General features: G+C 44.9%; 1 protein-coding gene and 1 long non-coding RNA gene across 2 annotated transcripts in view; both read right to left on the minus strand.

The window, feature by feature from the left end:
* The window catches only part of LOC310753767 (inositol polyphosphate 5-phosphatase OCRL-like), a gene marked incomplete at both ends in the record, with an annotated part of 157,688 nt that overhangs the window by 121,540 nt on the left and 19,647 nt on the right, over window positions 1-16,501 (minus strand).
* On the minus strand, window positions 11,972-12,420 carry LOC310753867. The gene is made up of 2 exons (XR_014543471.1): window positions 12,339-12,420; window positions 11,972-12,308 (listed from the first exon to the last, which is right to left on the minus strand). It is a non-coding gene; the product is annotated as an uncharacterized lncRNA (long non-coding RNA).

Genomic DNA, 16,501 nt, shown 5'->3' on the forward strand with positions numbered 1-16,501 from the left:
TTGCCTTGACGGCCATCTTTTTGGAGTACCTCAACCTGTCCTTTTCTCTCTGGCGGGCCTCCGAGCAAGTGGCCAGTACGCAGCAGAGGAACATCTCATCCTTCTCCAGTTGCTGAAATGGCAAGAGTCAGGCTGTCAGTTCATGGCAGGAGGGCTTCTCTGCATCTGAGACCGCCAAAATGGGGGTATAAACAGCACTGGTGGATGGGGGGGTGGGGGGGTGAGGGATTTCGTATGTACTGTGCTGTTTTCTCAAATACTAACCACAGGCGATGCCCAGACCCTGCCAGTCTCTGAACCATCTGCAACAAGAGAAGAAGGAAAGGACATGGGGGCAGGTTAGTTCATTTCTACTTATTTTCCACAGTTGAGTATTAGAGCATTAAGGCCACCCCTCCTTACGCTCCAAAATGAAAAGGAAGCATTTGCTCACATGGGCCCACAGCAACCCTGGACTTCTTGGGGACTTTGCGGGTCCCCTTCTTCTTGCGGGCTGCCATGTCCCTCAGTTGCCTGAACCTAGAAGAGAAGGAGAGGGGCAGACCTTGTTGTTGTTGTTATACCGCCCTATACCCACAGGTCTCAGTTACAACCAGTGCTTTTTTTGGTGAATCTTTGCACTTTTGTCCATTTACTGTACTGCATTTATTTCCCCCGATTTGAACTACAAAATGGTGGTTTTCTTGAGTCAAAATGAGAGTACCCCAAACATTTTTTTTAATAGAAAAAAGCACTGGTTCCAACATAAAAATCGCAATATAGAAACACAAAATGCATAATAAAGGTGAAAAACAACCCAGTAAAGCCCCCTCCCCAACACATTTCAAAACCTGAGACAGAAGCCTACAACCAAAATGGGGTGTGTGTGTGTGTGTAAGAGAAGGCAGGGAGTCTTTGCAGCATAGCCATAACACAAATACGGGTAGCCTAACAGTTGCAGGCAGAGCCATGTCATTTCACACACTACTTCGGCTGCGGGACATCGTATCAACAAGGAAAGGAGCATTTGGTGTTGTTGCATCTCCTCAGGTATTTGTTGATTTGTCGCCATGAGGGGTTGTAGTTGTGGAGGTATAGTTTGATGACGTTTCTGGTTATTTGTACCCTAGGTGCCCACTCACACACAAAAACAAATCTCCCTGCAGCCAACCAAAGACCACCAACCACACCCTAGGTCACCCCCCAACCTCTCTCACCACCAAGGAAATGCAACAAGGGAATAGTAAGTGAACCCACACAAGTGATGCTGACACAAAACCCCACACATACCGGGAAACTCGGAAAATTAGAATATCGTGGAAAAGTTCATTTATTTCAGTAATTCAACTTAAAAGGTGAAACGTCTACTTCTCAGAGGTCAATCTCTATTCTCTATTTGCAATCCTTGTTTTGCTGATTTCATTTCATATTCTAATTTTCTGAGATTGTTAATTTGGGGCTTTCATCAGCTGTACGCCATAATATCACAATCATAACAAATAAAGGCTTGACATATCTCGCATTGCATGTCATAAGTCTATCTCATATATTAGTTTCACCTTTTAAGTTGAATTACTTGAATAAATGAACTTTTCCACGATATTCTAATTTTCCGAGTTTCCCCTGTACACTAAGTAGAAGAGAAGCATTGCCACCTGACCCCACCCGACCCCTCTTTCCCCCTCTGTTCTTCCTAACCCAACACTGCATGCAACCCTAATGCCTCACAACAAATGAAACTGATCTGTAGAAAACACAACTTGACAAAAGAGACAAGGCACGGTTTTTTTGTAAACTAAGAAATCTTCAATCATTTATTTATTTATTTATTAAAAACACCACCAACAAGGAAAGGAGCAATAAGGAGTTATCCAAGATGATTGTGGCCTAGGAGAGAAAGCAGATGGAGGGAGAGCTTTGAATCAACTCATTTGAGAATGCTGGTGGGAACTTATTCACATCATGTTTACTCCGTTGCTGAAATTTGCAGGCAGCCGATGCTACAGGGACAAGTAGCCTGCAGGGCTGGGAAGCAGAGTACACCAATTGTTGGAGGAGAACAACAGCATCTCTTACTATTACTCAGCTTAGCAATATACAGCTTCCAGGAACAGAGGCACTCTACCTCTGAAGCCCACAGCTAGAGGAGAAGCAGCAGGAGTGGGCTACTGCTTGTGAGTTTGGACTAGATGGGCTTTTCCTCTGATCCAGCAAAGCCACTTCCGCCTACAAAGGAGGTGGAGTTGCGGGTGACTGAGGGAATCCCTGGCCGCGTCAGCCCCTGGACAGCCAATCGCTGGCTCAGGGAGCGTGACCAGCCCTATTTATCGCTGCCTACCTCGTAGCAAATCGTCACAACTTTCTGGGCGGTTAGGCATTGGTATTGGTATTGTTCTGTAGATGGAAGAGGGGAGGAAGCGCCATCACCTGCCCCACATATTGAAGGGTAGTCCGATAAAGGATTCCGGGGGGTGTGGCCCTGTCCGAAGCCTATGGAGGTGAGGGCCTAAGGCACGCCCCTGAGCGGTGACCCCCCGGGGGGGGTTCCGAGTTGATGTGCATCAGCAGGACTCCCCCTACTGGTGGTTAACCCTTCCCGGACCTCAAGCGGACGGGCTGAAGCCGGATAGTCGGTTAGGACCAATGCCTAAGCCAATACCACTCATCACCTGTAACCAATAAAGTTGTGGCCATATTTAGCCCATTAACCTGAAATAATTGTGTCATGTGTCTTTATTCCCACTTTGGGGGGGGGGGGGAACTCGCCACGCAATAGGGCTCTTTTTGTTTTTTTATGCACCCACAGACCCCAAACGGCTCTCCACAGGAACACAGTGGTGCATCTCATGTATGTAGGGGGGGGGGGATTCCAACACTCCCCCCACCCCCACCCCCAGCAAAGGAAAGATAAGGGAAGCATTTCCAGCATTTAAAAGAGCCCTCAGCATAATGCTGTTAGGACAGCAGCCCTGCCTGGAGAGCGAAGGGGGCTGCTAGGAAGGTCGTCAAAGCATCAAGGCATAGATGAGCCAAAGAATGCAATGAAAACTCTCTTAGAGTCAGAGTGACTGACAGGAAGACTCACAGAACCCCTGTCTGTTGCAGTTGATGGCTGAAGAGTTGAGAAACGGAGAAGGGGTAGAGAGAGGGGGGGTGTATAGTGGATAGAATTATGGACTAGGAGGACCTGGGAGATCCGAGTGCAAATCCCCACTCAGTCAAGAAGTGCACTGTTTGATGTTGGGTCCAGTCACTCTCATCCTAGCCTGCCTAACAGGTTTGTTGTGAGGGGGGAAATGGGGGGAAAGGCAAGCCATCAATGCCACCTTGAACTGCTTGGATGAAAAGTGGGCTATGAATGTAATAAAAAGCATCTCAAAATAATGATCATGGAAGGTACCCTGGGGATCATCTAGTCCAACCCCCTGCAATGCAGGAATATGCAGCTGTACCTTATGGGAATCGAACCTGCAACCTTGGTGCTATCTGCAGCTCCCTCTAACCAGCTGAGCTGCAATGAGATTTGAGGGAGAATGAGAAGGCGGGGAAAGGGAGGGGGGTGGGAAGAGAAGTTAAGCTGTTCAGAAAGGGGTTAAATTCCATGGGGATGCTGGCCATGTGGGGGACCCCAAGCCCTCGCCCCAGAAGATTAAAAAAAAGAAGCAGACGAAATCCTACTTACAGATTCACGATGCTGGCCATCTCTTCAGGTGAAATCCGCTCCTGTTTAAACTCAACTGCTTTAAAATGCTCACACAACACTAACTCTGAACCTTGCCTCTAACCCTATTGCTACTCCTCTCTGTCTAAAATATACAGGAAAATATGTGCACAAAATATACTGTAGCACCCTGCTTGTGGTTAACGCTTAGCTGGAATGAAATATTCAACGCAGCAATAGAGAAATTAAAATAATAATTTATTTGTCAGACAAATAAATGTGAGGCACAGTGGTATATGGTTACCAAGCTCTGGCCTGCTCTCCTGCCATTATGGCCAGCACTTATATTCCCTCAGCCCAGCCCCCTTGCTCCTCCTTTGGCTGCCTCTGTCCAATCAGCCTGGTTAAAATTCCTATTGGCTGTTTGCTAGAACCAATCATAAAAGATACACCCATTTCCTATTACCTTTTATGGGAGACAAAGAGCTATATTTCCTTCTATTTATAATTGGCAAACAAATAGCCATTAACCTCTACAAGGCACCTTAATTACCAGATAACCTTTTGCCCTAGACTAGGCGCCTTAACTAACATTTCACCTTTTGCCCTATTGCCCTATTCACTCCAAAACAGATGGTGGCTAATTTTATCTGAACAGATCTTTTGTTCATCTTCCCACACAGCATCTATGAAAGAGCTCCTTCTTTGGAGGTCATATGTCAGGAGTGCTCTGATGGTGTTTTTCCTGCTTGGCAGGGGTCTGGACTCAATGGCCCTCGTGGTCTATTCCAACTCTTCTATGATTCTATGAAATAAGAATCTAACATAAGAATCTTAACATTTCTTACTTTCTAAATCCTTTGCATAATTACATTTAAGCCAATATATTTCATACATAACATATATAGATTTTTAGAAGCAAAGACCTTTTCTAAGTAAAAAAGGAACTTTATAAAAACAGTTTTGAAAGCAACCCCTTAAATCTACACCCCCCCTTTCAAGCCAGCTGTTGTTTGTATTAGCTCTTGCCCTTTTAACCTTAGGAAGATGTGGCTCAAGTTTAATGGGAGGCACAATAATTATTACTATTTAATTGTGTTTTTGCAACCTTGATTGTATTCTATAATTTGTACGGTCAGTGTGACCTTTTGCTCCCAGCCTGTTTTATGACCGCAATAAACCAAAGGGGCCTCTGACAAAGACCTTGCCTGCTGGTTTCCTGTCTCGAAAGAAACATTTGTGAATTTAAGCTCATTTTTAGAATACAGGAATCTGATCAAAATATAAGCCTTGATTAAAATGCAGGCTATGATCAGATGCCTCATTCCCCCCTTTCAAGCTCAAGGACCTTCATCCCAAGTGTCCTTGATAGCTTGACCTTCATCATATTCCTGAGGTAAAGCTCTGTATAGGGCCATGATATGAGGTAGAGTTTCATTTGAAATCATCTTGCTAATTGTACTTCTAAAACATGAAATGATACATGGCACCATACACAAAACCATTACTACTACCGTCAAGAAAAACAAGCAAGACAATAGTATCCCTTTGAGTCCTGCGACATTTGGTAACCAGTTGGTGAGCCATCCCATATCCCATCCTTCCCATGTTTGTACTGGGACATGTGCTATATTCTCCATCTTTGTGGCCAACACACGGATTGCCTCACCATTATCAGAAATGTTAAAGCAACAGGCATTCCCTGTCAAGTTCAAGACTCCACATAGGCCTCCCTGCCTGGCAAGTACATAATCCATTCCCATTTTCAGCTGCAAAATGGCGGCTCTACTTTCATCCAACTGTTGTGCAATAAGTCTCAAACTCTGGGCCGTTGCATTGGTTACAAGTTCCACTACTGCTTGCAATCGAATTATTCTGTTTAGATTATAAATAGGATCTCGAGCCCCTTGTATGAGCTCATCAGGATTCCAGGAGGCAGGTTCATAATAGGCTATAATGCGCTCTGGTGGCCAATCATCAGTATCGCTCCAACTTTGGGTACTTCCTCCTGCTATATGAGAAATATCAGCGTTTCTTCGTGTACGCTTGGCCGAACTAGTGGGCATAATCCACATTGGTGGTAATACCCATCCCAGGAAACAAGTCCCACTCCATTTGGAAGGGAGTTTCTTGTATGCCCATTCTCCACATATCCACCACAACCATCGGGTCTGAGGTTTTTGGTACGTGGAGTGCATAAGGCGAAATATCAAAAGGGGCATAGAGCTCACAGTGCAGTATGTTAGATTGCCTTTTTCTGTCATAGTTATGTTCCACACCATTTTCCATGCATGAATAAAAGGAGGTGCACAGGGCAAGGTATTCCGAGTTCGATAGGTAGTACCGTTTGCCCAGGTTTGACTATTCTTAATATAATCCCAAGTATAGTGGCAATGAGAAGAGCCTATCATGGTAGAATCAGCTGCCTCTGATGATTTATGTACACAGAATTCCCCTTGTACAGGTATAACTCGTATTGGTTTAGTTGAGTTCCATCCGGGGAAATTCTGTACTTCTGTTTGGTATGGCATTTCGCTTACCATACCAATGGCATTTAATGGTATTGGTAATAAGGGCATACCTCCCTCTGAATCATCTGGCCCAAGAGAGCAAACAAGGCAATTGGTCCTATTTGTAACATTGGCTACCATCTCAGCTAAGCCTACCCACATATTGTGGTTTTGACTGAATCCATATTTAGCAAATTTGCTCAAATTCAAGGACCCTTCCCCTTCCCAAGGGATCAGGATTAATAATAAAATCATGTTGATGTCTAGTATATGCATTCCTTCCACAAAAGATTACCTTATTGTGATAACAAAAAAATATTAGCCCCAATATAATTCCTCCAGTGACAGAAATGGGGAACCACCAAGACCAAAACATATATCCCAAGGATCCCCAATGAGTAATATCTCTGATAATTGTTGCACGGGGGGGGGGGGGGCAGTCAATCAATTGTATAAGAGAATCTTCTCGTTCACAATCGCTGGTTCAGATGCTCCTCAAGCTTCAGGCGTGCGCAGGTCAGCCAGCTTCCAGGTTGTGGCTGCAGCAGGCCGGTCGTCTAATGTTGCCCGTGACCTAGCCCGTTCCCCGTAGGGCTAGATACAGGGGTTTTTGGAGAGAGTCAGTTTTAAAGGATTAGAGGGGTCACCTTTGCACGTCCAACTGCCTTTGGACTTCTTCAAACGGGAGTGATGAATCCAGGGGGTCACCTCAGCTACCTTCACCGCTGTTGGAGTAGAGAGCAAGATGGTGTAAGGTCCACGCCACTTAGGTGCAAGTGGATCGCGTTTCCACTCTTTCACCCATACGCTATCGCCAGCCTGGAACTGATGAATCGGCTCGGCAATGCTGCACGGCGTGCGCTCGAGGGCCCACCTGTTAAGAGAAACAAAAACACGGGAGAGAGATTGCACTTGTCCCTGTGTCACATAGTCTCCTATTTGTTTGAGGTCAGCTGGAATATCCTGAACAAAGGAGGGCGGCCTCCCATACAAGAGCTCAAAAGGTGACAACTTAAGTCGTTTTGTGGGTGCGCACCGAACACGAAACAGTGTTATGGGTAACACATCTACCCATCCCAATCCTGTTTCCTGGGTTAATTTTGCCAATTGGGTTTTCAGAGTCCGATTCATTCTTTAAGTTTTCCCTGAACTCTGAGGCCTATATGCTGCATGCAGTCTCCACTTCACTTGTAGGACTCGACATACTTCTTGTACTACTTGATCAATGAACGCTGGCCCATTATCACTTCCAATGCATCTAGGTAATCCAAACCTTGGGATCAATTCAGTGAGGAGTCTCTTAGTTACCTCTCGTGCCTTTTCAGTTCTGGTGGGAAAAGCTTCAACCCATCCGGTAAGAGTATCTACAAACACAAGGAGATACTTGAATCCCTTAGAAGGGACCAGCTCTGTGAAGTCCACAATTAGGCTTTCCATGGGGACGTATCCAACATGTTGGATTCCAGGAGGTTGTACCGGTCCCTGCCTGGGATTGTTTTTAGCACAAAGAACACATTTCTGGGAAATGCAAGTTGCTAATTGTGATAGGTTAATAATATACAACTTCCGACTGAGACTCTCTCTGGTTGCAGTACCGCCAAGGTGAGTAGATTCATGATAATTTCTTACAATTGTGCCTGCTAGGTGATGAGGTACATAAATCCTATTGTCTGGCAGGATCATCCAACCGTCCTTCACAATCGCCCCTTCCTGTTCAGCCCACTTCCTCTCTTCTGGGGTATAGTGAGGTTTAACTTCTTCTGGAACTACCTCTGGTATGAGGGCTGCTATAAATCCTCCCACAGGCTTTTGGGCTGCCTCTCGGGCTGCTTTGTCAGCAGCATGATTTCCTCTGGTTATTGGATCCCTTCCACGTCCATGACCTTTGCAGTGCATTACAGCAATCTGTTCTGGAGCCCATACTGCTTCCAACAGGATTTCTACTTCAGGTCCATATTTCAAGGCCTTCCCGTGGGCTCCGATTAGACCTCTTTCTTTCCATAGAGCTCCATGTGCATGCAGGGTTAAGAAGGCATATTTAGAATCAGTATAGATGTTTGCCTTACATCCGGCTGCCAATTGCAGAGCTCTAGTTAAACCTATAAGTTCAGCTTTTTGTGCTGAGGTGCCAGCAGGCAAAGCTTCAGCTTCCACAACTTCCTCATTGGTGACCACAGCATATCCTGCTCGTCTGGCACCCTCATGCAGGTAACTGCTACCATCAGTATAATATACAACATCTGGATTTTTCAATGGTTCATCTTTCAGATCGGGTCTACTGGAATAAACTTCATCCATTATTTGGAGACAATCATGTGATTCTTCATCATCTACCTCTGGTAGGGGCAGCAAAGTTGCTGGATTGAGCATATTCACTACTCGTAGATGAATCCTGGGATTTTCACACAATAGGCCTTGGTATCTAGCCATCCTTGGGTTTGTTAGCCAATAACTACCCTTATATTCCATAAGTGTCAGAACAGCATGAGGTACATTCACATACATCGTCTGGCCAAAGGTAAATTTATCAGCTTCTTTGACAAGGCTTGCAGTGGCCGCTACTGCCCTTAGGCATGGAGGCCATCCTTTTGCTACTGAGTCCAATTGTTTTGACAAATAAGCTACTGGACGGTTCCAACTTCCTAATCTCTGGGTCAGGACTGCCGCTGCAATCCCATTCTGTTCATGTACATACAGCTGAAAGGGTTTTTCCGAATTAGGCAGTCCAAGGGCTGGGGCCTCCATAAGTCGTTGTTTGATAGCTAAAAAGGCTTGTTGCTGCTCAGGTCCCCATACGAATGGGTCCTTTTCTGCACCTCGAGTGCTTTCATGTAAGGGCTTGGCCAGACTGCTAAAATCAGGTATCCATAGTCTACAAAACCCTGCTGTTCCCAGGAATCCTCTGAGTTGTTTCCTTGTGGTAGGTTCCTTAATAAGGCAAATAGCTTCTTTCCTCTCTGGTCTCAATGCTCGTTGTTGGTGTGAGATGTCAAAGCCCAAATATTTGACCTTTTCTAAACATAACTGTGCCTTTTTCTGGGAAACTCGGTAGCCAGCTTCCCAGAGCAAGTGGAGCAGTTCCTCTGTCCCTTCTTTACAGGTATCAAAATCCTTTGCCGCTAGTATAAGGTCATCTACATATTGCAGAACCACCTTTTCTCCAGGTATTGAGGGGTAACTTGTTAAATCTTTCGCCAAGGCAGTACCAAATAAAGTTGGGGAATTTTTGAATCCCTGGGGCAATCTTGTCCAGGTTAGCTGGCCTTTTGTTCCTGTCAAAGGGTCTTCCCACTGGAAGGCAAATATAGGTTGGCTCTGTGGTGCCAGCCGGCAACAGAAGAATGCATCTTTCAAGTCCAATACAGTAAAAAATGTTGCTTCTGGTGGGATCAAACTCAGCAGGGTATATGGGTTTGGTACATTTGGGTGCAAGGTCTCGATAGCCTGGTTTACGAGCCTCAAGTCCTGTACTGGCCTGTATTCATCTGTCCCAGGTTTCCGAACAGGCAAAAGGGGTGTGTTCCATTCTGATTGGCAGGGCTTAAGCAGACCATATTTTAATAGGCGGTCCAAATGTTTCTGGATGCCCTCTGCTGCTCGCCGGGGTAAAGGATATTGCTTTACAGATACAGAGGTAGCCATAGGTTTTAGGGTTACTACAATTGGAGCTATATTCTTAGCCATTCCTGGTGGGCTATTTTCGGCCCATACTCCTGGTGGCACCTGTAGGGTTTGGAGGAGCTTGTTTAATTCTGTATCCAATGTGGGTTGGACTTGCAGGGCTGACATTAGGCGCCATGATTGTTCCTTAGGTACTGAGAGGGTAATTATTCCTGCTGCCTTTGATGGCAGTTTCATTTCTGGACCTTGAGGAGTGAAGGTGATTTGGGCCTGCAATTTGGACAGCATATCTCTACCTAAGAGAGGTATTGGACACTCAGGTATATACAAAAACTGATGGGTTAAACGATGTCCCCCAATCTGGCATTCCAAAGGTTGGAGGAAAGACCTCTTAGCTGACTGACCAGTGGCACTTTTAATGACTACACTTTTGGATGCCTTTTTCTGCAATAGTTCTGGGAGTACTGAGTATTCAGCCCCAGTATCAATCATAAAGTCTATTAAATGGCTCCCTAATTGAATCGTGACCGTGGGCTCCTGGAAGCCTAACTTTATGGAGTCCGGTCGTTCCTAGTCTTGGGTAAAATCCTCCTCTGCCAGTCCAATGAAATTGTCTCTACTCTGTCCTTGTCCAGGTCTCTGATATCTTCCATTTCGGATCATTCCCCGTCCCTGGTTTCTTGGGCCGGAGCCTGGGCCTGGGCCTGGGCGTACTTCTTCCAACCTCAGGGGTTCAGGACACTCCCGCTTCCAATGACCCTCCTTCTTGCAATTCGCACATTGATTCCTTCCCAGTGGTGGATTCCTTCCCCGCCCTCTCCCTCCGTTTAAAGGGCGGTAGTCTTGCTTCACTGCTGTGGCTAGCATCACCATCTTTTCCTTCTGCCACTTCTTCTTCTCTTGTTTCTCAGCCTCATCCCTATTCCTATAAACTCGGCGTGCAATGGCCATAATTTGGCTCATCAGCATCCCTTCCCATCCTTCTGATTTCTGAATTTTCTTACGAATGTCAGAAGCACACTGGGCCACAAATGTAGCAGTAATCATTCTGCTGTTTTCAGGGGCTTCAGGATCAAAAGGAGTCCATATACGATAGGCTTCCTGCAGCCTCTCTAAAAAGTCTCCCGGACTCTCATTTGGTTTCTGTTCTACTTCTGAGACTTTAGACATATTAGTGGGCTTCTGGCATGCCCTGCAGATACCTTGCACAAGCGTCTGGCGGTAGGTGGTAAGCCTGGCCAGGTGAATTGCATTGTTTGGATCCCAATTAGGATCTTCCAAAGGAAAGTTATCCTGGAGATGACGGTCAATATTAAAAATATTTCCCACTCTGGCCTGCTCACGCAAATATATCTGTGCCTTTTCAATTATGTCTCTTCTTTCCTCAGTGGTGAACAGAGTATTCAGGAGTTGGCGGCAATCTGTCCAAGTAGGATTATGAGTATTTACTATTGAAGTCACCAAGTCCATCATAGCCTGAGGTTTTTCTGCGAAAGATGGTGTGTGTGTTTTCCAATTCATCAGATCCGTAGTTGTGAATGGAATGTACTGGAGGGTCGAAGTTCGAGGTGGCCGTGGTCCGGGTTGCCCGTTAACCAGCACAGGCTCCTCAAGTGCATCAAATACTCTTCTGAGAGGGGCTACTACGTGACCTTTCTCTTCGCTTTGCTCTAGGGGCCTCAAATCATAGGGGATGGTATCTGTCCCAAGGCGTTCTTTTAGCAGCTTTATACGCCTGGCTGTATTGCTTGCTGACCGATCAAGGTCTCCCTGTAACTTCTGTAATAGTTCTCTAGGATTTGGATGTACAGGGGTTTGGGGTGGGCAATTGGTTGTTCCACTAAAGGAGACTGTAGATGGAGTTCTACTGGGACTCACAGGTGGAATAACCACTTCTGCTTGGGCTTTATTATAGGACTCCAAGGCCTCCTGAAGATATTTATCATAATCTATCAAGGAATCAAGTTCTGTGACTCCACCCCCATTATTCGTTCCACTTTCTTGCCTTGGGGTTACAACTGGTGGAGTATTTGGATTAGGCTCCCTTCGATGTGGAGCATAGGGTGGAGGTGGAAGCACCTCTTCCTCTGGTCCCTCAAAAATGGGTTTGAGTTTATTTGGCAAGATTCCTTTCCTAGCTTCGGCTTTTACAGCCAATAATTTGCATCGTTGGACTTTGCATTCCCTTATCCATGGAGGATTTTTATTTAATGTGCTCAGCCAAGAATCTATATATGAAAATTGTTCTGGGCACCCTCCCGTTTCTTTGGCGATATTAGACCAAAGTTTGCTTACTAAATTTATATCAAAGGTTCCCTGAGATGGCCATTCAGTATTTTGTTTCGGCCACTCTAATTCACATAACGTTCTCAAGCGCTCTGGCGTCATTTTGACTCCATATGCCCCTGAGAAGGCTTTCTTAAAATTATTTAACATACATTCAAGAGGTGTATTTTCCCCCTTTGAACCCCCAACTCCCATTGTATGGCCCTGTGAAGTATCCACTCAGTCACTCACACACTCGCTTCGTGGGGTTCCTTGCCCAGTGAAGTCGCCTTACTGGGAACCGAAGTACTACCCACTCCACACTCAGGTCAGCTACAGATTGTACTTTCTCACACATACAATGCGCTGGATACTTCACCACACTCTACTTCCCAACCTTTCCCTTTTCCTCCACCAGACCACCATCTGATGTACCCAACCACCTAGCGTACTCAGTTTCCCCCTTACTGAGACGCAGAAGTTTGATCAAGACTTCTCTTCCTCCCAATTAATTGGAGGGCCAAAACCCCTTAGTGCACTTACCCTTAGCTGGTTCCCTGTTTATTTCTCTGGTTCCCCCCGGTCCGTCGCCGTCGGTGAGCAGGGTATCAGACAGACGAGACTTCTGCGTTCCCCTGGAAAAATGTTCCAGTGCGCGCTGGGTAAGCAGTTAGTGGTCCTCCCTCTTGTACCCTGCCCAGTAAGGCGAAGGGGCTGCGTTCCAGCAGACCACTTATCCGAGTCACAGAGGCACCATAAAATGTAGCACCCTGCTTGTGGTTAACGCTTAGCTGGAATGAAATATTCAACGCAGCAATAGAGAAATTAAAATAATAATTTATTTGTCAGACAAATAAATGTGAGGCACAGTGGTATATGGTTACCAAGCTCTGGCCTGCTCTCCTGCCATTATGGCCAGCACTTATATTCCCTCAGCCCAGCCCCCTTGCTCCTCCTTTGGCTGCCTCTGTCCAATCAGCCTGGTTAAAATTCCTATTGGCTGTTTGCTAGAACCAATCATAAAAGATACACCCATTTCCTATTACCTTTTATGGGAGACAAAGAGCTATATTTCCTTCTATTTATAATTGGCAAACAAATAGCCATTAACCTCTACAAGGCACCTTAATTACCAGATAACCTTTTGCCCTAGACTAGGCGCCTTAACTAACATTTCACCTTTTGCCCTATTGCCCTATTCACTCCAAAACAGATGGTGGCTAATTTTATCTGAACAGATCTTTTGTTCATCTTCCCACACAGCATCTATGAAAGAGCTCCTTCTTTGGAGGTCATATGTCAGGAGTGCTCTGATGGTGTTTTTCCTGCTTGGCAGGGGTCTGGACTCAATGGCCCTCGTGGTCTATTCCAACTCTTCTATGATTCTATGAAATAAGAATCTAACATAAGAATCTTAACATTTCTTACTTTCTAAATCCTTTGCATAATTACATTTAAGCCAATATATTTCATACATAACATATATAGATTTTTAGAAGCAAAGACCTTTTCTAAGTAAAAAAGGAACTTTATAAAAACAGTTTTGAAAGCAACCCCTTAAATCTACACCCCCCTTTCAAGCCAGCTGTTGTTTGTATTAGCTCTTGCCCTTTTAACCTTAGGAAGATGTGGCTCAAGTTTAATGGGAGGCACAATAATTATTACTATTTAATTGTGTTTTTGCAACCTTGATTGTATTCTATAATTTGTACGGTCAGTGTGACCTTTTGCTCCCAGCCTGTTTTATGACCGCAATAAACCAAAGGGGCCTCTGACAAAGACCTTGCCTGCTGGTTTCCTGTCTCGAAAGAAACATTTGTGAATTTAAGCTCATTTTTAGAATACAGGAATCTGATCAAAATATAAGCCTTGATTAAAATGCAGGCTATGATCAGATGCCTCAATACAAATGAAAATGAAATGATAAAGTGAAAGCAAAGCAAAGCAAAGTCTACACCTATCTCCCCTGTTGGTCCCTCGCTCGCTTGCTTGCTTCTCCATCCCAGTTCTGTCTCAGCCAACTCCTCCCAACTATCCCACGACGGGGATGTGTAGCTTCTGTCTTTTCTACAAGCAGCACGAGATGTCACAAAGATGGGCAGGACACTGTTTCCTTGACAACCCATCCAGCTTGACCCTGAACTAATCTCCCCCCTCTTTCGTTGCGATGTTTTCTCCCTAACCTTGGGACACCTGCTGTTTGCAGCTTTACGAATCACTTTTTATCACAAACAGGTTCATACATTTTCTGGCAACGTTTCTCAAGAGAGGCCACCCAAGCAATTCACCACCCACAATTTGCGGACACCGCTATGCCATCATATTGGCATCAGGTGTTTTCCAGGCCAGTGAATGTCAGCAACCCCTTCTTCTAAAGCTGCTTCCCCAGTTTCATCCAAAATAGAAAGAAATGCCATTTGGTAGCCCATTGAGAAGCTTTGGGAAGTAATGAAATACATTTCTGAAAGTTATTTATGGATGCACAAGGTCACCACATCTTTGCTTAAGGTGAATGGAAAGGAACATTTCCCCAGGCGGCACACCACTGTCCCTGAATCTTGTCCGCTGCTTGGTCATTTCAACAGATTGTTTGTCTTAGTAAGATTTTGTACATTTCAGAAAGCTTTCCCTTGCCTACAAATGAAGTGCATGATTTTTCAAAAACTTATTAATGCCCCGTGCTTTTACTTCTGGTGTGGGAAAAAATTGCAGAATCTGGCTATCATTTAAAGCAGTGTAAGATGCTGGTTTACGTTTCCCCTCACATTTGGTGACTAGGTAGGCATATGCAGTTTTGTGTTTTGTTTTTTGAAGAGTTCCTAAGGAGTCCTGCTGCTTCCGAGTTTTATTTTGGGGGTTGTTGTTGTTTTTGTTTACGAAAAGGTAATCCAGTTGTAACCTTTTTCTAGATACAATTCTGTACATTCTGGTACTACCTGTTCACTCATGGTCCCTCCAAATCCCTTTGTTTCTTTTAGCAATGTGTCCTTGTGTATCTGCATAAGCTTTTCAAAGCCTGCTACCTTTGCTTACAGAATTTCTCCTTGGTCTGACTCTGTGGAAGGCACCATGCTATTCCCCTTTAAATTAGCCATTTCGACAGAAAACATGAGAACTGGAATTTTGCTCTTGAATGGATTTTTGGATCGCCTGCATGCCAAGCACATACTTCTCCCACTGGGCCAGCACCCTTCCTCAGTGACTGAGCTCTCATTGCACACAGCCATCCAGCAAGCAAAAAAATGTTCTTGTTAGAAGGGCAGAGTGGGGAGCAAGAGATTCAGGGGCCGGTTTTAGACCCACAGTGCTCGGGTTTATTCTGTTGCCTGCTTGACATTGTGCCTCCTTTCCCCCTACCTTTTATTCCTATGAAAGTTTCACAATGTCGCTGCTTGGGATTCTGGATAATCTATGGTGTTTTTCTTTTCAGTTTTTTAAATTAATTTTTTAAGACAAACAAACAAACATACATACATCCTAATTGCAATTAAACCAATCTTGATAACATTGTTAAGTGACTTCCTCAAATCCCCCTGGTTGAATTTCATTGTATTTCATTTTAACAGTTTTCCAAAATCAATCTTCTCAAAAAAAAATAAAAAAAAATAACTTGATCACATCTTTCATTCTTTCTAATCTAGCTTGAAACATCTTAATTCCTATCCTTACATATTTAAATCCTAAGCCTATCTCATATTTGCAAGCTTTTCCAGATAGGGTATCTTGACATATTTAGCTAAATAATCTTTGAATTTTGTCCATTCTTCCTGGTACTCCTCCTCCTTCTGGTCGCGGACTCTTCCCGTCAGGTCGTCTAGCCCCGGAATGTGACTAGATGCTTGTAATGTATGCCAGGCAAGTGGGTAGGGTTGCCATCCACCCGGAATTGCCGGGATTTGGCCGTTGGAAACAAGTGTCCATGCGGGAAAGGCTTGAATGTCCAGGAAAATCCAAACGTATAGCAATTCTACACGTGGGGAGTAGGGACGCAAGCGCAAATCAGAATAAAGCAAAGGCTGGGAAAGTTCAAACAGAACACCCCCCCCCCACACACACTATTCCTCAAGATTTGTGTTTAAGACACAGGATCATAGAATTGTGGAGTTGGAAGGGACACCGAGGACCATCTAGTTCCGTTATTCCCAATCAGGGGTCCGTGGCCCCATCCCTTGCCTCCCTCCAACTAATTTTCTCTCTTATTGGCATGGCAATAGCATACATTTTATGGGCGGTCTTGTTGTTTTTAGTATACCTAAAATCCTTTGCTTATTACCCCACATTTTGAACCCGCAGCCCTGAGATTAAGAGTGTCACGCTCTACCAACTGAGCCACCCCACTGTAATTATCCCACACCTCCCCTCTTGACGAAGCTGCCTGCAAAGCTGATCTGCCGAGGAAATGTCCTTCTGCAGGCATGGTTTCAATCCAAACAACAAATACTAGTGGTCAACTCCAAAAGTGCGG

Source organism: Podarcis filfolensis, assembly GCF_964270895.1.
Source record: "Podarcis filfolensis genome assembly, chromosome: W".
In the NCBI taxonomy this organism is placed as follows: Eukaryota; Metazoa; Chordata; class Lepidosauria; order Squamata; family Lacertidae; genus Podarcis; species Podarcis filfolensis.